This window comes from Echinops telfairi, unplaced genomic scaffold (genome assembly GCF_000313985.2).
Source record: "Echinops telfairi isolate 266 unplaced genomic scaffold, ASM31398v2 ScPeMD7_3533;HRSCAF=4204_0, whole genome shotgun sequence".
NCBI lineage: Eukaryota > Metazoa > Chordata > Mammalia > Afrosoricida > Tenrecidae > Echinops > Echinops telfairi.
Window position 1 is genome coordinate 4,442,719 of NW_022107431.1, and position 25,757 is coordinate 4,468,475.

The 25,757-nt window shown below is 45.3% G+C and overlaps 1 non-coding gene across 1 annotated transcript; it reads left to right on the forward strand.

Annotated features, from left to right (window-relative positions):
- Nucleotides 1–7,616: 7,616 nt before the first annotated feature.
- Nucleotides 7,617–7,756, forward strand: LOC115871038. Its single transcript, XR_004047030.1, has one exon. It is a non-coding gene; the product is annotated as a U4 spliceosomal RNA (small nuclear RNA).
- Nucleotides 7,757–25,757: the final 18,001 nt, after the last annotated feature.

Here is a 25,757-nt window from a genome sequence, read left to right on the forward strand (position 1 = left end):
AATTCATAAACTAGAGACATGATTTTGGAATTCAAGAGCAGTTTCTACAACACCACTGGAATTTTACCAGTCACATGAAATGTTGCTACTATTAGTTTCCAGGTTCTCCTAGAACAAGTGGCATAATGCAGTTGCAAATTGTATTACAAGTAGATTTGCTCTGAATAATCATTTTCAGTCTCATGCCCCCAAACTGAATAATCCTGAGATGTTTGCATTCGATTATTGGGAAACTAATAATTATAACAATTACAATACTTCCCAAGGGACCAATATAAGAGCAAATTAAATCCAAAAGAATATAAGTAGATCACCATTATCTTTTAATATTGGGAAATAGATCAGGGAGAACAGAAGCGATGATTCAATAAATCAATAAATTAGTGCAGTTTTATTGTTAGGGCTTGACAGTCGCCATGGAGATGTGTCTGGGGTCTTTTAATAAGGTCCTGGAAAAGTCTCAAGCAAAGAACTCATGGGGAGAGTTGGATAAAACAGGAATAGAACTCAAACAAAACAATCCTATTTCTGGCATCCACGTAACAATATAACCCACTGCCGCCAGGCTGATTCTGACGCATAGCAGACTTGGAGGGAAGAGCGGACTTGCTCCCTAAGGTGTATGAGACTGCAAATATCCCTTCATGTACAAGTTCTTCTGTTTCTCCCTCAGAATAACTGGTGGTTTTAGCTCATCAGTATTTTGTTTAGCTACCCACACTTAACCCATGGTGCCACCAGGGCTTCTTTCAGCTAACCCAGACACTATATACTATTACATCACATTCACTTTTGTGTCCAACCGATGCTATCAAGCAGATTCTGGCTCATAGAGACTCTATAGGGCAGTAGCGTACTTTGCGTCAAATACCTACCCAGACTTGCACTTTAACACTTTTTAATGTTTCCACGGCTGTCAATCTCCACACAACAAAGATCACCACATCTTTCTCTTCCGGAGCGGCTGCTGAGTTTGAATGGCCAACCTTTCCATTATCAGCCCAACCCTTAACCCTCTGCGCCGCTAGGGTTCCTGCAGAGAGCTGCCCAGCTACACTTTGAAATTCCGACACAGTATGTGACAGCACTGGGCAGTGCTTTGCACTACGAAAGCATGAGAATGAAGTAGACCCTTCCTCCGCCCCACTCCTAGTCTGGGTCAAATTAGAACCTGAAACAAGGACCACAAACCAGAAAGACTAACCCAAGCTTCTGGAAGGAACCAGCTCCGATGACCTGAGGCAGCGCCTTCAGCACCAACATCACCTGGGGCGGATGGGGCTGTAGATAATGGGTAATCTTACTGCCTGTTACCCCAGGAAGTGGTCCACTCTTGGACAGGACGTGAGGCAAGCAAAGAGGAAGGGGAACTTCCACCCTGAGTGAAGGCAGGTGGGGGGTATACCTTGACTTAGGAATCTGTTTTTCATGATCTGCTAAGTCAGGAGAGCCTTTCTTGGCATGGGCATCCCTGTCCCCAGCTGGAAGTGAATGTAGCCTCAGTTGGTCACTGGCCAGTAAAAGTGACCACCATGTAAGGACATAGCCAGCAATATCCACTGAGGCCATAGGTCTTCAGAGATCAAGGGAAGATCAAAAACAGGTTGGACCAATGCCTGGGCTGAGAAGAGAGGCACACTGCATCTGGTAGGAAGCAAACACCTCCCACACAACACCCTGCCCTCCATCAGGGACAATAACACAGAACGCCCTTTAGATATTCTGGCGGTCACAGCCATGGAGAAGGGAGCCTCCTGCCTGCCACCTGATCACAAGTGCCCCACCCTGCCTGGAAAAGCCAACGCCCATCAGAGCACTAAGGGAGGGGAGTCTCTAGAGCAGTGGTTCTCAACCTTCCTAACGGCCCCACCCTTTCATACGGTTCCTATGTTGTGGTGTTCCCTCAACCATAAAATTATTTTCATTGCTACTTCAGAACTGTAATAACTGTGATTTTGCTACTGTTATGAATTGGGTAACCCCTCTGAAAGGGTCGATCAACCCCCAAAGGGGTTGCAACCCACAGATTGAGAACTGCTGCTCTGAGAGACCTATGGGAATGCATCAGTAGGGTCATGGAGGTAAGTAACCTCCTTTCCACCCATACGTTCTCCTCTTCTTCCTTACTGTTTCCTTGGACAGAGAAAGGCCAGCACACATGTCCACACAGATATGCACACACAGCCCCTTAGAACTTAAACTTGAGAAACCACCGCCGACTCTGTGCTTCTGAGAAGGCCTCTCTACTCAGCTCAGCTGGGCACCTGCTCCTGCCAGTCTGATGACTCAACTCGGAACGTTGTCATGAACATCGGGTTGGGGGAGGAACCTTCAGGAAGCACAAACTTTGGAAAGACTCAGATGCTTCCCTTGAGAGAAGCATCCAGACAGAGGATTGCAGAACGCTGAGAGCCAGTCCACAGAGCCACGGCTCGTCGGTCAGCATGTCGCAGTTGGGTGGTTCGCAGGCTGCTGTGATGCTGGAAGCTATGCCACCAGGGTTTCGAACACCAGCAGAGTTGCCCATTGTGTACTGTAATTGGCTTCACTTTCTTGCACCCGTTTCAATTCTGTGCTGATGGAGTGAGAAGGGAAATGCAGCAGCATGCCGTATTCGAAACAGCCCCCTTCACATTTATGGGGCAGGGAAGGTTTAAGAGGATACTTTACAGTCTGACAGGAGTCTGCATGAAAAGAGTGCATGAATGATTTCATTCCTTCCATCAGTCCACTCTTCAGAAACAGAAATCTCACCTAGAATCCTGACCGGGCTGCGCTGGGCATCAAGCACAGATACGTAGAGTTGGCTTTTGTAAATCATCTTATTAGGGGCGCATACAACTCTTATCACAATCCGTACATACATCAGTTGTGTAAAGCACATTTGTACATTCACTGCCCTCATCATTCTCAAAACATTTGCTCTCCACTTAAACCCCTGGCACCAGGTCCTCATGTTTCCCCTCCCTCCCCACTCCCCACTCCCTCATGAACCTCTGATAACTTATAAATTACTATTTTGTCATATCTTGCCCTGTCTGACGTCTCCCTTCACCCAATTTTTTGTTGTCCATTCCCCAGGGAGGGGTTCACATGTAGATCCTTGTAATCGGTCCCCCCTTTCCCACCCACTCTCCCTCTACCCTCCCAGTATCGCCACTCACACCACTGGTCCTGAAGGGATCAAATGCCCTGGATTCCCTGTGTTTCCAGTTCCTATCTGTACCAGTGTACATCCTCTGGTCTAGCCAGACTTGCAAGGTAGAATTGGGATAGACAATTCTTAATCAGAAATTAGGTGGGGGGTTACATTTCAGACCAATTTTGTATTCAATGGTTTAAACATCTAATCAAATATCCAAGAGTTTACCCTTCAATGGATTATTTTTTGGCATGGTTTTATCCATCAATCCCCCACCCCCTTTAAAAAAAAACTATAGACCATATGAAGATCCCTGGTGGCATACTTGTTGTTCATTGGGCTACAGTCCACAAGGTCAGCAGTTTAAAACTACCAGGGCCTTTGTAGGAGAGTGACGGGGCTTTCTACTTCCATAAAGAGTTACGGTCTCAGAAACTCACGAGGTGGCTTTCTCTATCCTACAGGGGTTCTGTGCGTCAGCATCCACTCAGTGGCAATGAGTTTGGCTCTTTGGCTTGTAGAGAACATGTATTAAGTGTTTAACAAACAAGGACAAGATAACTACAGAGATATATCATCTGGAGGAGAGAAACCATTAGCCCTAGATCTTAATGGAAGCCAGGGTTTTACAGAGACACCGAACTTTAAAAAGGACATGGGAGGTAAAAAAAAACCAAACAGATTAATACATCGTAGTTATTCTTATTCGGGGTGGAACTCCCTAAGTGGGATCAGGGGCTATGATTGGAGCGAATACATTGTGTTAGACAGAGAAGCTTACAATTTTGGTCCAAGGGCTTCCATGAAGTAGTCAGGGCTTGACTCATGACTATCTGACCCCCAGAATGGTAATGTCCATCAAGGACACACCCAGGTAAGGCCCATGGGGACTGCTCCTCCCTGGCCAAGCTCATAGTTTTAAGTCATTTCACATGCAACCTGTTCTTACCACCTCCCATTACTGGAGCCACTTCCAGCTTCCTTGACATACAACTCTTATCAAACCAAGACTGTATTGGGAAATGCTCAGTAGTTGGAAACATGTTGCTTTGCAAAAGCCAACAGACAACCCCATGCGATTGTTGAGCAGCCATAATTATTGATGGTACCCTCCGTATGATGAAACTAAATGTACTATTTTTCATTTTACTTGGCTCCACCACCAGCGCTCGTGGAATCAGCAGTGAAGAAAAGAAACTACAAACTGCAGTGGACAAATCTGCTGCACAGACCCCTTTACAAGCTGAAGAACAAGAGAACTAACGGGCCGACAATTGTGAGGTCGGTGCAGGACCAGGCCGTGTTTCCTCCTGTTGTGCCCTGGTCACTATGAATCGAAGGCGCTAAACAACTGCAAGAACCGTGTGTGTGTGTGTTTCTTCATTCTACCTTCTGGAGTAGCCTAGACTAAATTGATTTTACCTTCTGCATGAGGAAGTTTGGACTTTTTAAGACAGTCACAGCGAGCACCCATCGTGCAAGGTTAGATAGTTCCTATACTTTTGAACAGATTTCGGTCGTGTGTGGTTACACATTAGGCTACAATCCATATGGTCAGTAGTTTGAAACCACCAGTAGTTCCACGAGAGAAAGACTGGGCATTCTACTCCTCTAAACAGTTACAGTTTCTGAAACCAAGAGGGGATCCTTATGAGCCAGCATTGGCTCCATAGCAGTGAGTTGATTTTTTTTAAATTGGCATACTCTTCACATACCATATGATTCAATAGTTCAATCAGATTAAAAAGCTACACCACAATGAGTTTTGAACCTTCCATTCTTACTTGTGCTCATAATTAGCAGCTCCCCATTTACCGCCAACTTCCCCTGCTTTGCTGCTAAGAAACCATTCATCTATTTCCAGAGATTCACATATCCTGGATTTCATAGACAGAAAAAGATCCCCCCCCTAAACTGTAAAGTTGATGATGGTAGCTGTAGTTAGGATACATGTAATATCTTAGCATTTGATCATCCTTTTAACTCATTTTAAAGTTGTTTCAGTTTTGGCTTTTGTTTAAGGGAAGGGAAAACACATCTGCATTAAAGCCCCAGTGAATTCCTCTGACCATCCAGCAGGGAGGTGAAGAGCCTCGTTGCCATGCAGAGTACATTAGAAAGATTATTGCAGATACAGTTAAGTTAAAATTTAGCACCTTATCACTTGACTTCCCTTTTAACACATTAAATTTTTTTCTTTTTTTAATAACATTTTTAAATCATTTTATTGGGGTCTCATACAACTCTCATCAAAATCCATCCATCCATCCATTGTGTTAAGCACATTTGTACATTTGTTGCCATCATCATTCTCAAAACAATTTCTCTCTACTTGAGCCCTTGCTATCAGTTCCTCATGAACCCTGGATAATTTATAAATTATTATTATTTTGTTATGTCTTACACTGTCCGACATCTCCCTTCACCCACTTTTCTGTTGTTTGTCCCCCATGGAGGGGGTTATATGTAGATCCTTGTGATCAGTTCCCCCTTTCTAATTGTCAATGTTTTCTGTTTTCTTCACGATTGAGGTTTTTCTCTGTTATATTTTGTTACTATTGTAGGTTAATTGGGAAGTTGTTTTTGTATGTTTTGTTGTATGTTTTTCTATGTATGAAAGAGTCCCGTATCATATTAGTGATGTAGAAAGCTTGTGGCTTGTGATGAGCAAAGTAGCTTCCTAGTCTCGAGTCTAGAACACAAGTTCAGAAATCCCATGGGTCCTTGTGAATTCAGCCTCAGTAATGTTTATTATCCATGAATCATTTCGAAAGCCCCTGATGTGTACTGATTTGTAATGTATCCAAGGTGAGTTACAAGTGCAAATCATTTGACCAATGAGAGTTTCCCATGCTAGGCCATCACAAGCGTGTCCCAGTGCACTGGGCAAGCAGCCGCTCAGGGTGTTTCAGGAACTACCTCGTGGGAAGTATAAAATGGCTATTCTGCATCTAGCAAGTGTGCTACAGTTAATTTTGTTGGAGTAAAAGATTGGCCATCACTCATATTCCCAGGACTTGCGTTGGTTCACACACCACATCAATCCCAGAAAAGTAATTACCTTCCTCGGGTCAACACAACGTGATGGATTGTAAAAGCCTTCCAGTGAAAGTCTTCCCATCCCCTTGCTGCAGCCATAAATCACGCAGGCAATCCCAACTAAGAGTCACTTCATTATTGAGCGTGCACTGAGAAAATGACTTTGCTTACTTAGGAGGTAATGGATATTACAGCATTACGAAGAACGTGATCTTAAAGTCATATTGACTCTGTTGATGTGTAATTGGCATTTAAAGTAGAGTCATTTTCCCAACCACATATTTGAATCGGTTTCATTTTTTTATAACGTAAATATGGGTGCTGACAAGAGCATTTATGCCCCTCGTCTCTGTGGATAAGAAGCTGAGATGCGGTCACTTGCTTAGGACCCCTGGGGACATACCAGGCCTTCATGGTCATGGGGTCTCTTCCAGGCCATGGTTTTCCCAGCCCCTGGCCACACCCCTGGTGCTACCTGGCTCCTGGGTTTCCAAACACCAAGCTCTCTTCCTCCTCCCCTGCTCCTGAGCTCCCGGGAAAAGCTTCCGCTCTGTTTATCCTCAAAGCCTTTCTGTTGATTTTAGAATGAAACATGCTCATGACCTGCTGTCAGGTGCTCTGGTTTGGGTTTTTGATTCCTGGGGACCCCAAGTGACAGGGTAGAACTGCCTAGAGGGTTTCCCAGGCTGCCGTGATATGGATGGAAGCAGATCATCAGGTCTTCCTCCTGAGAAGTTTCTGGGGAGCTCTGAACCCCCAAACGTCTGGTCAGATGTTAAGCAACCGGTTTCAGGTTCCCATGACCCTAAGGTGCAGCTCTCCATAGCATACCACCTCCTTGCATCCTTTCAGAGATGAAATGTAGTCACCTGGACCCCATGATGCAAACCTGATGGTGAGCATAAGGTGGTTGCTGACAGTCCTCCCCACTAAGCAGTTGCCATTTTTTCCCAAGTGGAATTCTCTATTTTCTAAGAACCATCTGAAACATTCCACTCAGCAATGAACCAAGGAGAGGTACCAACCACTTCCATTTTGCATAAAAGAAAACACATGGTGTGGAAGTCATAGTTAACATTGAAAAAATAAATTGAATTAGCTGAACCAAATTTTGTTCATTGCTTCACCCCTGGTAACCATCAAAGTCTGCTGCTTCTTTTGGTATGAAAACCTTTATTTGGTTTGAACTTGGTCAAGGGGGATGTAATACATTGCCAGAGAAGAGGGGCAAAATAAAAAGGGTAGGGGAGTGATCAGGGCAAGCTATTGGGAGTGTTGATAAGTTGCTACTGTTGTTTAATACAAAAATGATGATCCCACTTGTAAACTTCCATTGAGATGGAAATTTAGAAATGTCTTAACTAAGAATTAAAAATAAATAAATATTTTAAGATCATTTTATTGGAGCTCTTACAGCTCTTAAAACAATCCATACAGCTTTGCGCAGTGGCAATATCGTAGCCAGTGAGGTTTATCCGAGGCGCGATTATTACTAATTGAAAACTTTTCCCAATACCCCGCCTTGACAACTTGAAATATAGTCGGCATTGGAATTTTTGACAGTCTCTACAGAGACTTAAAAAGAACAACAACAAAAAAACAATCCATACATCAATGGTATGGAGCATATTTGTACACATATTGCCATCATTATTTTCCAAACATTTTCATTCTATTTTAGCCCTAAATTTAAAAAATATGTATCTTAACATGAAAAATTCAGAGCGTTTCCACAGAAAACAATAGGTGATCCCTAGTGCTAGGACTGGCACCTATCTCCTCTCAGCTTGGAGACCCATCCAGCTCTCCTCCTCTCCTGGGAAGGATGGTAACTTCTGCTCCTTGTCGCCAGTCACATGAAACCATGGGTCACCTGAGCATGGACATGCTGAACTTCCCCACCCAACGGGGGCTCTGGGGTTGGCTCATCTTTGGCCCTGCCCATCACATGGTTGGCCGGCCATTTAGAGTTTTTGGAGAGTCAAGCCCAAGTTTTATCCACTCAAAACATCTAGGAGCCTAACTTCACCCACCTCTCATAAGCTCTTACCTGACAGCTAGTGCCCCAAACTCCGTACCTAATGCAGCACTCGGAGAGTCCCTGGCGCCTCGGGGCCCAGCATGTTGAGTGAGCTCACGATGCAACTCTCAGACTCAGATTTTCCTACCTTCCACTTTCCGGGCTCCAGACCCAACACGCACTATTGCTGTGTTGAATAAATTCAAAGGTGTTGCATTGTGGTGTTGGCAAACGGTCCTGACGGTCCTGACCATACCAGGGATTGCCAGGAGAACGAACCAATTACTCTTAGCAGAACTGCAACCAGAAAGCTCCTTAGAAGAGAGAGGGCGGCAAGACCAACCGACTTGCGTAATCGGGACCATTCCCGGGGAAAGATCCGTCACGAGAACAAGGCATTGCCATAGAGAGCCAAGGGATTAGCGGAACGCCCTCAGTGGGATGCATGGCACTGGGGCTCCCAGAGTGGTCGTGATGAGGTGCAGCGCTGGGCAGGGTTTGCTCTACGGGACACGAGGTCGCCATGGGTGTGAGTTGTCTCCACAGCCACTCACCGCACCGCTAAGAGCGAGGCACTTGTTTTTTCCTGCCCGTCTGACGATTTCAGAGGAGCCCTGGTGGCATGGTGGTTACTCGTTGGGCTGCTAACCAGGAGGCTGGGGGTTTGAAACCATCAGCAGCTCTGAGGGAGGATGAGGCTTTCTCCTCCTGTGAAGAGTTGTCATCTCAGAAACCTGCCAGGGCAGTTGTCCCCTGTCTTCCGGGACTGCTGTGAGTCGGAATCGACTCGATGGCCGTGAGGGTCGTTGTTTGTTGGTTTTTGACGATTCCACAGAATGGAGCTCAACAACGCTCCCTTCTCTGCTCACTGTTAACGACGAGTGGCTGCCCTTCTCTCGGGACACGTGGCCACAGCCAATTCAGAGTCCACTGATCTTCCTGCTCCTTTTTCCCTGACCTTCAAAGATAACAGCCTCTGCCTGGCCAATCAAATCATCATGTGGTTAAAGATCAGCAAATGAACCCCAGGCAATCCTTGGTTCCCCAGGACCGACCCATCCACCTCCTCCTCCCCTTTGACCAATGAGAGCCCCCCATGCTGAGCTCGGTTTACAGCAGCATCTGACCGTCCTCCCCCACCAACCTGCTTAGAGCATCCACAGTTCTCATGTGCATCTTCCCTACCCTCATTTCCACCTGTCAAAACTTCTGCTCTCCAGGGAGTCTGCCTGGCATTTTCCTGGGGCTCTTCCTTCTTTGAGAGGAGAGCTCTCCTGTTTCAAGTGTCAGGTGCCATCTGCCAGAGAGAGCCACCTTCATGATGTGGGAAGTGCTGGGAAATGGAGCACAGCCTCGCAGCAGGCGATGCTGCTAAGGAAAGCCCCAGGGGCCCAGCCTCTGCAGGGCCTGCAGTAACTGATGGTCCAGAAAGCAAAGTCCTCTCCGCCAATATCAACCCTCCCTCACCTTGGGCACCACGCAGCGCCACATGACCCGAAGCAAGCAAGTCCGCAGATTGAAACCAGGGGTCTTGTCAGAACCTTTGAACTCCATCAAGAGGTGCGGCCAGAGTGTGGGGGGCTTCATCTTGGCTGGAGTCCTGAACTGCCGCCACAGTCACTGCGCGAGCATAGGAACTCCGCTTGGAGGAGGTGTCAGATAATTTCCCCCAGGATAAAGGAGAGTTCATCATGGTGTCAAGTCCGCTCTCTGGGGGTCCAGGGAGAATTCTAGGTTAGGTGGTCTTTGATGACTCTAATATTGCCGGTTGTGTGGACAGCAACTCTGGCAGCCTGACTGCATTTCCCGTGCCCCCTCCCAGCTGCACTAGAAGAGCGCTTGAAAGGCTGTGGTTTTAGCTGGTACCAGCTGACTGCGAGAAGCCACTGCTGTTGACAGCAGTAGGCCCTCTCCTTAGCCAGGCCTGATAACCACGCAGCGTGGGAGAGAGGGATTAGGAAAGGAGCAGGGTTGCTGAAGTCTGACTAGGATATGAGATGATTGATCTCAATCCTGCTCAATTCACAAATGGTTTCAAGTGATTTGCTTCTTGCATAAGTCCGAGCTATGTTTTTATTTTGTTTTCTTACCCTCTTTTATTTTAGTGAATGCAAAAGAAGATCCGCAGGGAAAAACATTAAGCTAATGAACCTAATTCCTTTGCAGACATTAGAAGTGGACAGGGGATTTCACTCTGAGCAACAAAGTACTTTCAGATGAATGAAAGAAGCGGGACTCTTGCTGACTCTAAGATGGTCAAGCACGTGTGTGTGTGTGTGTGTGTGTGTGTGTGTGTGTGTGTGTGTGTAATTGGGAATGAGGTGATGGTTGACAGAGCAGGTCATCAGTTTTACAATCGGGAAATCATCCACAGTTTGTTTCAGCTCATCCATTGCAATCCCTTTAATGTGACTCACTTATCCCGTTTCCTCTCTGTGTCAGCTATTCCCAGCCTTCCTTCTTTCCTAACCCTCTGTCCATTGTCCTTGGGCTAATGCGGCCCTTGGTGTTTTAGATGGTGGATTATTCTCATAGGAGAGTGAGTTCGATCCTGGACCAGAAGAGTAACTAAGGCCCATAGCCTCAGAGGTTCCACTAGTGTATAATTAACCAGGAAACCTGGGCTTTTTACGATGTGGGGGTTTGGTCTATATTTTCCCTTGCATTTTATTCAGGACCTTCTTTCCAGAGCGGTTGGTGATGGTAGCTGGGCACATCTAGTCCTTCTGGTCTCATGGTGTGGAGGCTGATGGTCTCATGGTCCATTAATCCACTGGACTTCATCTCTCAACTTTTATCCTTTCGCCCCTCTTGACCAGAAATGTGAACATTGGATCTTCATGAAGAGCACTGAAAGTGAGGAGGGTTTGAAGCACTCGCTGAAGGAGATCAGAAATGGCAGCCTTCAGTGTGGATCACAACTCAGTGTAAAGAGCAAATTTCTCACAACTGGACCAACAGATAACATCCTGATAACTGGAGAAAAGTTGGAAGATGTCGAGGAAGTTGTCTTGCCTGTATCCAGCATCCGAGCTCATGAAAGCAGCAGTCAAGAGATCAAAAGAAGTATTGCATTAGGTCAATCTGCTGTACAAGACCTCTTTAGAGTATGGAAAAGCAAGGATGTTCCTTTGAAGATTAAGATGAGTCTGACCCAAGACAGGGTATTTTCAATTGTCTCATATGCATGTGAAAGATGGACCCTGGATAAGGCAGACCTAGGAAAAATCAACATGTTTGAACTACGGTGTTGGTCAGGAATATTGAAAGTACCATTGACTGCCAAAAGAACAAAGAGATCTGCCTGAGAAAAAGTACAAGCAGCATATGTCTCTTAGAGGCAAGGATGGGGAGACTTCAGCTCACATTCTTTGGACACGATATGAGGAAAGACCAGTCCCCAGAGAAGGACATCATGCTTTGGATAGTAGAGGTGCAGCAAAACATGGGAAGGCCAGCAATAAGATGGGCTAACCCAGGGGCTGCAACGTAACAATTGTGATGATGGTGCGAGACCAGGCAGCGTTTCATTCTGTTCTGTACAGGGTTGCTATGGGTTCGGCATTGACTTGATGGCACCTGACTAAAAAAGAACACTTTTGGAAGTTGTGGAACCATGTGTTCAAAATTATCTCTAGAATAACTGCAAATTTTGATCTTTCTTTCAAGTCACACTTGTCTATTGCAATGGCTTGGCACAGGAGCTCCATTTGACAGGGGTCAACCATGAACTAGGAGACAGGAATGGGAAAGTACTCAACTACAAACTGAAAGGTTGGCATTTTGTGCCCACAAAGGGCACCTCGGAAGAAAGGCTGAGCCATCTGCTCCCACAAGGTCATGTCCTTGGGCGTCCCACGAAGCACTGGTACTCCACACACAGGAGGTCACCAGGAGTCAGAATCAAGTGGTAACTGGTTTGGTTTAATCCCAAGTGAACATATGTGCTCCACATAATGATATGCTTGTTGGGACCAAGAATTCTTAGACTGTATTCGTTCTCTAAGGCTTTCCTAACAAACTTCTACAACATGGGTCATGTGTAAGAACCAAAATTGACGATCTCTCAGACCTGGAGGCCGAATGGGTAGGCCCATGTTCTCTCCCAGGGCACTAAGGAAAGGTCCTTTCTTGCCTGTCCAGGCTTCAGGTGGTCCCAGAAGTTCTTGGTTTGTAGCTGTGGTATATCTCCATCCCACTTGGCATGCAAATATCTATCTGTGTCTTCCTTCTCTTGTCTGGGCACCACTCCAATGAGATTAGGGCCCTGCTTGTTTCAGCTTAGCTTCATGTTAACTGACAACCTCTTCCAAGACCCTATTTCCAAAAAAAGGTCATGCGCACAGGTCTGGGAGCAGGGTTAGGACAGGACCAGGTGGAGGAGATACCTTAGCACCCTAGGCAGAAGGAGTTGGTGGTGCGCTTTCATATCATATCGCTATAAAGGGGCAGTGGGAAAGTCTACTGGTTCCTTTGCTTTGTTTCAAATATTAAAATAGACAACCTAGGGGCAATAATGTAATAAAAATAGTCATAGCTCCTTGTCATCTGAGGATGTACCTGCTTCTGCCCAAGCTGCTTTCCAGGAGGCAGGTTGGGAACCCTATGGAGCTGTCCTAGGACAGTCGTGAACATCTTGTGCGACAGTCAGACAGTAATCAGCTCCTTAAACACAAGAGCGTTCTCTATAATGGGGTTCCGTGTCCTCCACTTACAGTGGCCCATAGTTTGGAAGCATCAGTATCAGCTTTTGTTTTGATAACACTTTAGTCAAAAAAGCATTGATAGTACGTTATAACCTGGTGCCTCTTTATGCCTGGAGCCTGGGCAGCCTTGCCCACCCCTTAACCTACTACTGAGCGACTAAGAGTTCCATGTGCTGTTTGCTGAAAAACAACCCAATCCCTCCTTTAGATTATCTATGAGAATAGAGGTCCTCTGCGCTATGCATTTCACGTAAAAACCAACAACCAAATCTATCATCATCAAGTAGGTTTCAATTCACAGCAAAACTATGTTGTTGTTGTCATTGTTGTTGTGAGGTGCCATCAAGTCAGTTCCTACCCATAACCAACCCTACGCACACCAGAACGAAACTGCCCGGTCCTGCACCATCTTCATAATTGTTCCCATGTGTGAGCCCATTGTTGCAGCCATTGGGTTAACTCATCTCCTCAAGGGCCTTCCTCGTCTTCACTGGTCCTCTACTTACCAAGCACGATGTCCTTCTCCAGGGACTAGTCTCTCCTGACAACACGTCCAAAGGATGTACGACTTCCTTGCAGAAGGCACATTCCGGCTATACTTCTTCCAAGAGAGATCAGTCTGTACTTTTGGCAGGAAAACTCGAGGAGAGAGGCAAACTGCCTTGTTGAGTTTGCAAGCAAGCTGCAGTCATTACAGAAACAGACTGCCCCATATCTCTCCTGTAGAGCTGCTGGTGGGTTTGAACCCCTGACCTTTGGGTTTGCAAATGAGCTGCGCCGTTCACTCAAACAAACTAATTAGGGTTGAGTCCATTTGGGCGCACAGAGACCCTGAAGGACATAGGTTCCCAAACACATTTGGGTGCTGATCCTTTTCCAGAAAAATAAATTACTAGTGCCCTCTAGTCAATAATTTGGCACTGTAGCCAATAACCAGGATAAAGTATGGGCATCTGCAGATGCAGCCCCTTTAGATCATTACAGGGGCCCTCAGAGGGTGCTATTGCCCACTTGGGGAAACACTGGTCTAGGACAAAGTAGAACCACTCAGAGGGTCGTCAGGGCTGTGAATCATTGTGAAAGCAGACTGCCCCGACTTTCTCCCGCCGCGCAGCTGGGGAGTTCCAACACACCCTCTGCTAGTGAGCTGCCAGGCCCTATACACACTGCATCCACCGGGGCTCCTTCAGGCCAAACAAGGTCAAATGAAGCTGTCAACTGCTTCAGTGCCTCCTATGACATCCTGAAGGTGACACATAAATGCGCACATGCAAGAGACAACGCTGTGGACTTCAGGTGGCATTTTTTAGACCAGAAAGCAGGTTCCTTTATCCTTGACTATTCCATGGATTAAATTCTAAACATCCAAGCAATGAATAAGGTAGGATAACATCATGAAGAAGAGATATGATTCCTCAAAGAGAGGCCTAGACAACCCTTTTAACTTAAAAGCCTTACCTTTTAAGTAAATTGTATTTATTCAATTGTCAATGTTATTGGGCATAGACGTTGAGGGACAAATATGTGTGCCCCAATGAGCAACAGTGAGGTTGTTGGTGTTAATTCCATCAAGTTGGTTCCAACTCAGAGTGACCACATGGGCAATGGAAGGGAACACTGCCCAGTGCTGTGTCCTCCTCACAATTTGTGTTATGATGGAGCCCATTGTGGCAGCCACTATCCAGTCATCTCATTGAGGGTCTTCCACTTCTTCACTGTCCAGATTGACAGGCTCAGAAGCTCTCTACTGAGCTGCTAGGAGTCACAGTCACCTTGGGTTGGATTTGGCTTTATACTTTACTAAGCATTCTATCCTTCTCCACAGACTGGTCTCTCCTGACAACAAGTCCAAAGTACGAGAGAGGAAGTCTCCTTTACCATGGTCACCTCTAGGGAGCATGGTGGCTCTACTTCTTTCAAGCAGATTTCTTTGTTCCTGTGGCAGCCCATGGCATATTTACTATTCTTCACCAGCACCATAATTCAAGCGCATCTGTTCTTCTTTTGTCTTCCTCATTCATTGTCCGGCTTTCCTATACATATGAGGTGATTGAAAATACCATGATTTGAGGCAGGCACAGCATAATCCTCAAACAATGGGCCAGTCCTGCTCAAGAAACTATTTTCTTCAATTTTTGCTCAACAGATTCATCAGTGCTCTGGCTGGCTGCTGTCAACAAGGTTCTGATTGATGTCTGCTCAGTCTTGGAATTCAAGTGGCCGTATCATGTCTTTTCCAATTGGGCTTTTTAATCTAAAGAGTCTCCAATGTGTTTGTTTTCAAACCTGATTACACAGGTCAAACTTGTAATTGCAATCAGCTGAATAAACATTTTGAGAATTAAATAATATATGACTTCAAAAAGAAAAGAAAGTCGTTCTAATAAAACGTAATAAAATGCTGTAGAAGGTGCCCCCAAAGCGGAGTCATTGAAAACAATTGTTCTCAAACAAGCTCTGGGAAAGACAACTGTGGAATAACAGGGAAAACAGTTAAAATCTGGAAAAACTCTGTGTGCAGATGGTATCACAAATGCCTTTCTCACCACTCTTTAAGGAAACTCTGTGTGAAGATGATGGATAATGGCATGTATTTTATGAACGACCACCAAACGATAACTAGGTGGACCTCCAATCAGTAGGCCCCAGGCTATATATTTGAACATAATCTTGCTTTTAGCTGCTTCTCCCAAGTCCTGGCATCATTTAACACTCATGACCTCTCCACAGATTCCTCATGTTCTCGTCTGCTTCCTACGGTATCTGTTTTTCCAAAAAGTGAGATGACTGCATACTCTTGGTTACATGTATCCACACAGCAGACTGGCTTCATAGGTGGCTGACCTGTTTAACTGTCCGAGAGCCTGAGTCTGGAAAAACCCTGTGCTCGGTCTATACTCTGCTGGGTCATGCCAAAGGTTAACATGTTCAGCTACTAATCACAAGGTTGGAGGTTTGAATCTTCCCAGAGATACCTCTGAAGAGAGCCATGGGGATCTCCTGCTGGCTATCAAGCCACTGAAAACGCTGGGGGGGCACTGTTCTAGCCAGAACTACGCGTGGTTGGCATGAGCCAACATCAACATGGGCATAACTGACCTTGGTTGTCTCATTTTGAAATGTGGTCTTTGAACTTGTTTGTTGCGAGTGAAGTCTGGTAGTACAAATGGAACGGGTGTGCAAGGAAGTGATACCCAGGTGGAAACAGCCTCTGCCTATGCAAGATCAACCCCTTTCCTTGGGGAGAGAAGACGGGAGCAGGGCAGTTGCCCCCACACTGAGGCGCCCCTTAGGGCAGGCTGGAGACCTAGAGGGTGTGATCATGTCCTGTGCCCAAATGGGTGGTGGAGGCAGTTGCAGTAGCAACAAGAGTAGCAACTACAGCAGTGAGGGAGAAGATGGTACCAGGCTCAGGCATGGGAGCCAGCATGCCCCTCGCCTTGCCTGGAGCTGGCCACTTGCCCTGTGGTGTCTGCCCAGTCATTATTGGCCCAGCTGCGCCCAAGGACAAGAGGAGCAGCACTCAGGCAGTGATCTCTGCCTGTCAGTTACTATAAAGCGAAGTACACACGGGGACACCACCACAGCATCCACAGCATACCCAAACCATTGTCACCAGGCCAACCCCCAATTGTAGCTTTTCAGTGACTGTACATCTGTGAGGCGTTTCTCCAGGGTGATGACCGGAAGGTTTGAGCTGCTAGCCTTGAGATTAGCAGCCCAATGCTTAATCCATATTTCCACCAGGCCCCTTCACCATAGGTACAGAAGGAGCTTGTTGGTTTTTTAAATCATTTTATTGGGGGCGCATACAATACTCATCACAATCCATACATCCATTATGTCAAGCACATTTGTACATTTGTTGCCATGATCATTCTCAAAACATCTGCTTTCCACTTGAGCCCCTGGCATCAGGTCCTCATTTTTCCCCTCCCTCCCCATTCCCCCCACCCTCATGAGCCCTTGAAAATTTACAAGTCCTTATTATTTTGTCATATCTTACACTGTCCAAGGTTTTTGTTGTTTTGTTTTGTGCTTTTTTTTTTAGTTCCTCAGAGTTTAGACACTGGTTTTTGAAAACCAATGCAACAGTGCCAAGCAAATACCCACAGGTTTAAAGTAGAAATTAGATTTAAAATTTGCCCCATCCCATCCTGACTACTGGACCAATAGTTAACATCATGGCAAATAGAAAGAAGATGGATGCTGCCAAGGGTTTCCTCCTGCATCCACAATGAAAGCTCCTGGAAGCAGCAGGCCAGAGATCAATGAAGTACTGCGCTGGGTGAATATACTGCACAAGACCTCTTTAAAGTGTGGCAAACCAAGGATGTGGCTTTGAGGACTAAGATGGGCTTAACCCATGCAATGACATATTCAGTTGCCCCATATGCATGTGAAAGTTGTCATTGAATGAGGAAGACATGAGAATTGCTGCCTTTGAATGATGGTGGAGAACACTGAAAGTACCGTGGACCACCAGAAGAACAAACAGATCTGTCTTGGAAGGAGTACAGCCAGAAAGCTCCTTAGAGGCTGGGATGGTGAGATTTCATCTCACATACTTTGGACATGTAACCAGGAGATACCAGTCCCTGCAGAAAGACATTGCTAGTATAGAAAAGCAGTGTATGTTAGTCCAGGTAGACTAGAGAAGCAAATTCATAGACACTCATATGTGTACAGGAAAGAGTTTTATATAAAGAGAAATTTCATATTCAGAAAACATCCCAGCCCAGTCCAGATCAAGTCTATAGATCCAATATTAGGCCATATGTCCAATACTAGTCCATACATTCTTCTTTATACTCACGCAGCCATGCAATAATACCGAATGCAGGAAGATCACAGCCCAGTGGGTGGAAAATCTTGTGGATCCAGTGGCAGTGGAAGCTTCTCAGCGCTGGCAGGGATCTGCACGTGGCTCCTCCAGCTCCAGGGCTCTAGGTGCATCAGCATAGCTCCATCAGGCTCCTCATCAGTAATGTCTCGCAGGCAGTGAGCGTGTGGCCCGCCTCCAGAGAGCTATTTATCTCCTTAGCACCTCCAAACGAGGTCATCATGCTGTAGCCTGTTTGACGGGCTAAACTCCCTCCTTCACTCTTAATAGTCTCACATTGACAACAGAGTATGTAACTACCACACAGTGGAAAGGAGGAAACCCCTCAACAAGAAGGATTAATGATTGACCCAGTGACTGCAACAATGAAGAGGCTCAGATGTATGAACAATTGTGAAGAAGGCGTGGGACCAAGAAGTGTTCTGTTTGGTTGTACATCAGATCCCTGTGAGTCAGGACCAGTTGATGGCACCTGACAACAACAACAACAGCAAACGTTCGTTCCATGGAAAGAGCACTGTTTTGATTTGATGCTTCCGTTGAACCAGTTAGTAGTAAGGGAGGTAATTTTTCCCCGGCACCGAAGCTCTAGCAATATAATATCTAGAGCTGTGTCTGGACTCCTATACAAATCATGCAGCCCCTTTCCCGTTCTTGTGTAGCTTCCACAGGTGAGAGAAGAGGTCAGAGGAAGCATTTTAAATACTCCTCATAAATTCACATTTACAATCCAATTCTGACTCACACCGCATTGATCTGCGGGAAACGTTCCATCTTTTTAGAAAACGTGCTCCGTGAGAATCATCAATTCTACATAGAATGAAACTTATATTTTAAAATGATTGATCTGAAACGCATTCCATTCTTGTCGTAGTTTATGAAATGCTTTTAACAGTCTCAGAATAGTCTTATCAGAAAAAAAAGCCTTCTCAAAATCATATACATAAATATGGATTATTTGCGATATATTATGCACCAAGCATAACTGATGCCATTTTCAATTATGCCAATTGAAAATGAAGTTATTAAATGTATAAATTTTGATGATCTATTATCCTGTATAGACAGAGTAGGGGTAATTCATGAGTAATACAAGCGTAACCATAGAAGCTGACACATGGCAACAAATAATATTTGTTCTTAAGCTTTCATAATAAAATTTAAAACATAAGCAATAAAAAATCTTAATAGTTTTTATAATAATATCTTGATCAAATGTATCCTCTTTTCTAGATCACTTTTCTGAAAGTTAGCTTATTAGATCATCAAAATTTATACATTTATAACATTACTTTATTCATGTTTAAAGTTTTATTGGCACATAATCCATATGTACACTTCAACAGTCGAATCATATCCAGAAAAGTTGTACAGTCATTACAAAAATTTTAGAAAAATGTCTTCTTTCTTGTGCTCATTGTCATTAACTCCCCATTTCTCCACAACCATCCACAACCATGCTCACAAGCAACCAGTAATCTAGTTACTGTCCCTGTGGACTCGCCTGTCCTGTAAATCATACCGGAAATCATGGTATGATTTACTGGAAAACATAACAAAAAATAACAACCAGCAACAATAAGAAAGTAAAACAGAGCAGACCTCTATAGGAAAGAAAGTAGAGAATATGAAAAGCTAGAACAAATTTAGAATGGGTCAAAAGGGAGATTAAAAGGCATTACATTTTAATCTAACCTCATCAGCAATAATCCACGTTTCATTGGCTGCTGCATGATAACAAGGCTATTCACATCCCTCAGCTCTCATCCAAGGGGATTCGCTGGCAGCTTACTCGGTGTGTGGACCCTGCCAATGGGACTGGGGCTCTACCTGTCACCTATGGCCTTGTGTTTACAACTGATGCTCTGACCATTCACTCCTGCAGATTTTGGGTGTAAGGTTTACAATCCTTGGATTATCCAGCCGGATGTGCTTCTTCCACGGAGACTTAGTTGACACCTCCTCTAGATGGCTGCTTGTGTGGAGAGAATCTTTTAAGATCCCAAACCCTTTTCTTTCTGATAGTCACACACATCTAGCTTCTTCACCACACTTTGCTAATAGCACTTACATCTTCAGTGATCTCTTCATGAACATTCAAGCAGGGCCATGTGATAAGAACTAATTGTTCTTAAATTCGGGCTACAATTAAGTGTGAGCCCCAAATCCACTCATGTAGCTATGGTTTATATATGTCTCTGGTTCACCTTAGAGACATCATTGTCATTTTATGTTAGAGAACACTATCGATCATCTCCCTATAACTTTACTTTAAGTGATATAATTGTTCTGGGCAAATGGGAGATTGAAATAATTTATGTATGTGATATATATGTATTTTTTACTTGTGAGAAAGGACCTTTCTCCTAATACAGCTTCTACCGTGTTAAAAATGCTTCAAACAATATGGCATTAGAAGACCCACTGTGCTTCTTAAAGAAGCCCTGATGACACTGGGGGTTAAGCAGTAGCCTGAAAGCCTCAAGATCGGAGGAGCTTTCTCCTGTAAACCTTGTCTGATCAGCACATAATCCACACGTCAGCCTTGGACACTTTCTGCATCACTATAAGTTGGAACTGGTGCAACGGTTGTGGACAGTAGGTTTTATGAAGTATGAAGTAGTTTTCAAAAACAAACAAAAGTTCAGATTTGAGTGCTTTTAACGGCACTTCTCCCAGCTTGCTTTTGGATAGTGGTCCCTTGATTTCGTTTTTATTGGGACCTGCCATGTAGATAGATGGCTTCCCTCACAGAAATCTGCTTTTCTGAATTTCTAAACACTAGTTGAATTCTTCTGGACACAATTTCTCTCCCAAATAAGATAAAAAGGGGAAAATAGTTCATCATCAATGTGCCTTTCTCTGGAGATGCTCAATGTCCCGTCATCAGGTAGAAAGACCTCATGAAGCCTGCCCATTGGTTGGTTGAGGAAAGTTGCTAAGGAAGCTCAAAACACTCACTGCCCTGAGTCGATTCCAACTCCTAGTGATGCTAGAGAATCTTTCCCCTGAGAGATGTCGATGGGTTCAAACCACTGACCTTAGGGTTAGAAGTTCAATGTGTAGCCCAATACACGGCCAGGACTCCTATAAGCAACCCTGGGAGAAAAGTAGTTTTACAATTGTACATCCTGCAGGGATTCTTCTGGTTCCTGTAGGGGTGGGGTGTGCATGTTATGAATCAAGATGGCTTTCTGGTCCCTAAGGACTCAACGAAGCATGTTTGATATTGCTCTATGCTCCATGACATTGTCTTGATATGCACCTGACATTGCCTTCATCACAGCCCGTGGAGCCATGCAACACAGGCGCAATGCTCACATGAACTTGAGTTGATCGTGATATCTCAATACTGGTCCACCCATTGTAGCAGCTCCCTGCAGGAGGGTTCCGTGTTGGGGGCAGGGAAACCGTGTGCAGGGCGGAGACGGAGGCTATTAGAACTATGGGCTTTCTACCCACTTCTTCTTTACATCTAAAAAGAACTCTGAAACACGGAGTCTAAAGACAAACTACAAACTGACAATGAGACAAGCAGCAGGTTTCTGCCTCACTGAAGGATTAGGTCAACACCAGGATGGTCTGGGCTGCCACTCTGTGGGGCTCCACTTCAGCTCCCTCACCCCCGAGAACCCCACCCTGAGATCTGCCTCCCACATCATTACATAGCTCCCAAAGACTCCTAGACCCCAGAGCTCAGTCTCTCTGAGTCCTTCCAAGATGCAGCTGTGGAGGTATCATAAACACTCCAAATTTAAACTCCCTGCCATCAAGTCGGTTCCGACTTACAGCTACCCTACAGGACAGGATAGAACTGTTTTGAACACTGGATTTCGAACAGTGTAACTCTTTACGTGAATAGAAAGGCCCACCTTTCTCCTGCAGAGGCCATTGGTTTCAAACTGTTAACCTTGAGTAGAGCTGCCCAGCGAGTAACCAGGACACCACCAGGGCTTCTCCTGTGCTAGAGTTTCCCGTTTGGAGGCACGTTCCTCCCACAGCTGTGTCTGCCCTGGTGAGATAGTAAGACCACTTCCTGGCGGGAGCTCATTAGGTAAATACGGGTTTCCAGGAAAGGCCCCTGTCTGTGCCTGACTTCAGAGTCAAATCTCAGGTTGGTCATCTAGCATGCATCACGAGTCTGGGTTGCTAACCACGAGATCAGTAGTTCAAAGCCACCAGTTTGTTGTTGTTGTTGTTGTGTTTGCTTGTTTGCTTGATGAGCCCATTCTTTCCATCACGCAACTCTTTGTTGGGGGTTCTGGTCCCTGTCAGGTAGGCCCAGTCTCTGCCCCATGGACCACTGGGGGCCTTCAAGTGGGCCTGTCCCCTGTCCCGTAAGTCCAATCCCTGTTCCATGAGTCTGCTCGCTGCCTGGTGAACCCTGCCAGCGTGCCTGGTCCCTGTTAGGTGGATTTAGTCCCTGTCAGGTGAGCCTGTTCTCTCTCAAGTGGACCCAGTCCCTGTCAGGTGGGCCTGGTCCACCCCCACGCCCCCAGGTGCATCTGCTCCCTGTCAAGTGCTCCTGGTCTGTCAGGTAGACCTACTCCCTGGCTTGAGGGTCTGTTGCCTATCCTGTGGGTCTACTCTAGGTCCTGCAAAGACTAGAGTACTGGACCTAACTCTGGAGGGGCGGAAACCAACCTCATATCCATGGGATTCATTGATAGTCCACAGCTGTCTATAGACCCTAGTGTGGAACACCCCCTGGACCCCCTAACTAACATCAGGCCATCCCAATCCAAAACAAACCCACCCTCCCCTCATGGCCTCCCATGTGTGACAGGCTAGAACTACAGACAGTGGGCCAGGTCTCTGTTCCATGGTACTCCTCAGTGGGCTAGAAACACCAACATCTGGTCAATAACTGAAGACAGACATTTGCATCAGCCAGGGGCCTTAAAATCGGTAAGAGGTCCTATCAGTGCGTATGAGTGAAGCGCCTGATCAGGGCTTTTCACACACCCAAAACCAAAGCAGTGCCAAACATGGATGATAGCAGATGGGGTGAGATAAAAATGTTACACCTTTATCATGTAACCTCCCTTTTGACCCATTTGAAAGTTGTTCTCATTTTTAATATTCTCTGCTTTCTCTTCTATTGAGGTTGTTCTCTGTTTTATTTTGTTTTGCTGTTAGCTTTTCTGTTTCTTTGGGTTTTGTTATTGAAAGCTTCTCGGCAGATGAAATTCAGGATGAATGAATCCATGGAGACAGTAACTAGATCAATGGCGTCTTGGGGTATGGCAGGGGAGATTGGGGGAGCAAAGAGAGCTAATAATAATGAACACAAGAAAGAAGCAAATGTCTTAAAATTGACTATACAACTCTTCTTGATATGATATACCTGTCGAATTATATGATATATGGATTATGTGCCAATAAAACTATTTTTAAAAACAACAGCAAAACAATGCCTTCTAATCAATTTTGACTCACAGAAAACCTTTAGGACAGACTAGAATGGCCCCACGGGGCCTTGTAGGCTGTAACATCATGGAAGCAGGTTGGCAGGTCTTCTCTCCTGTGGATCAGCTGGAGGGTCCCAGCACCCACCTGTTGGTTAGCAACTCAGCATATAAGCAAGGCACCCTCTGAGTTCCCCCTTACACACAGTCAGGGCCCAGTTAGTACTCGTGTCTCTCCATCAACTTCATGAGGTGTGTCCTTTTCATAGGAAACCCCCCAAACAAACAAATAAACAAACTCACTCACTGCCACAGGGTCATTTATAGTGACTCGATAGGACAGGGTAGAATTGCCCCCTGTGAGTTTCTGAGACTGAAACTGCTTACAGGAGTAAAAACCCTGTCTTCTCTATACCAGCGTCCTGAGCTGTGTTCATTTTGTAGTAGGCTAAGTCCAAAAGGGTGGCTCCTAGGATTCTGGTTCCAACATACATGGATTTCTTCTAAATAATACATGGATAAACATGTCCCTGCCAGCAGTGTGCTTGTGTGGGGGAAGAGGGGAGGAGCGAGAGAGGGGTGCTGCAAAGGGTTCTCTCAGTAATTCACTGGTCTTGGTCTTGCTACTCACTGCCTTCCATTCATAGAGACCCTGTAGGGCAGGACAGAACCGTCCCTGTGGGTTTCTGAGACTGGAATTCCTTAAGGGAGTAGAAAGCCTTATCTTTCTCCCCTGGGGCTGCTGGCCTTGAGGTTAGCAGCCCAATGTGTAAGCACTCTACCACCAGTTAGGGTGCCTGCAAAATGAAGGATCCAATCAAAACAGCGGCTACCAAGGGCATCTGCTCACCTTCAAGTCAAGGCAGAAGGGCAGCTCAGGCGGGTCCCTGGTTATTTTTGTCAGGTACCCTTGAGTCACTTCCAGTGCAGAGCCACCCGAAGTACAACAGAGGGAAACACTGCCCGGCCCTGCGCCATACTCACCATTAGTCTGGTGCGCTCCGATCGTTGAAGCCACGGTGTCAATCCATCTTGTCAAAGGTCTTCCTCTTGTTTTTGCTGCCTCTCGACTTTACCACGTGGATGTCCTTCTCCAGGGCCTGGTCTCTCCTGACACGTCCAACGTGAGGCAGACTCACCGTCCTGGCCTCCAGGGAGCAGCTGACTCCACTCTTTCAGCTGTCTACGGTACTTTCAATATTCCTCACCCACACCGTAGTTCAAGGGCATCATTTTTTCTTTTCCTTATTCAGTGTCCAACTTTCACGTGTGCCTGTGGAGACTGGGAGGTTTTTGTTGTTGTAGTTTTTAGGCTTACAAGGAATGATTTTGATAGTGTTTCTTGAAGGACAGAGAACAATCACATGAGCTTATGACAAAGAGTTTTCACAAAAAAATCAAGAACTGTATTGAAGAAAATAAGGTTGGAAAAGTTTTGCCAAGCAAAACTTCTCTTCCCATCATGAAAATGCACCTGCTCATTCTTTGAGGTAGCAAGGGTTATCCTGTGAGAATTTCCTTCTGGAACCTCCCCCATCCACCCGATAGCTTTGATCTTGCCCATTAACTTTTTTTTTATCTCCAAAGTAAAAAAATATTTAAAAGGAAAATGGTTTAAATCCATTGTGGAGAACCAAGATATCAATTTGGTGGTGGTGTAGTGGTTACATGTTGGCCCGCTAAGCCTACACATTGGTTGACAGTTCAAAGCCCTCAAAGCTTCATGGGAGAAAGGCAAGGCTTTCTATTGCAGTTAAGATTTACAGTCTCAGAAACACACAGGGTGTCATCATGAGTCAGGATTGATTCAATTGCAACAAGTTTGGTTTGGGGTTTGGGTCAATCAAAGAACATATAGAATTCTTCAGGGCTAGAGAGAGAGAAATAGGACCTTCAGAATTGTATAGACCTTGATGGAGGATCCGTTGAGAAACAATAGCTTCACATTTTGATAAACTCAACTCAAATGCCACCAAGTCCATTCTGACTCAGCCTGCCCTAGAGGGTAGTCCCCCCGATGGGTTTCTGAGAGTGTAAATCTTTACAGGAGTAGAAAGTCTCATCTTTCTCCCGCAGAGAAGTTAGTGGTTTCAAACTGCTGACTCTGCCTCCAAGACTCCTCATATTTTAATAATTTTGTTTAATGAAGTTTTCTGTTAAGAGCCCTTGTACAGAGTGGGCTATGCATTGGACTGCTAACCACAAAGTCGGCGGTGGAGAGAGATGCGGTTGTTTGCTGAGGACCTAATGTCGGGGGTTTAAGTGGAGAGAAAATGTTTTGAGAATGATGTACAAATGCGCTTTACACAATTGATGTGTGTATGGATTGCGATAACAGTTGTATGAGCCCCTAATAAAATGTTAAAAAAAAGAAGAAAACTCAGTAAGTGTTTCACACTTCTTCTAATCCAATTAGCCTTCCACTGTAACCATGGATTTTGTCTGTGAGTTCTGTGTAGCCATTGTAATGGGTATTAGACCCCAGAGAAGTGGAGGACATTAATTAAAATATTATATAATTAATTGAAAAATAAAATGAAACGAAAACAAAACAGGAAAAAAAAAAAGACTTAAAGTCGTGAGGGCACACAGGGGATGT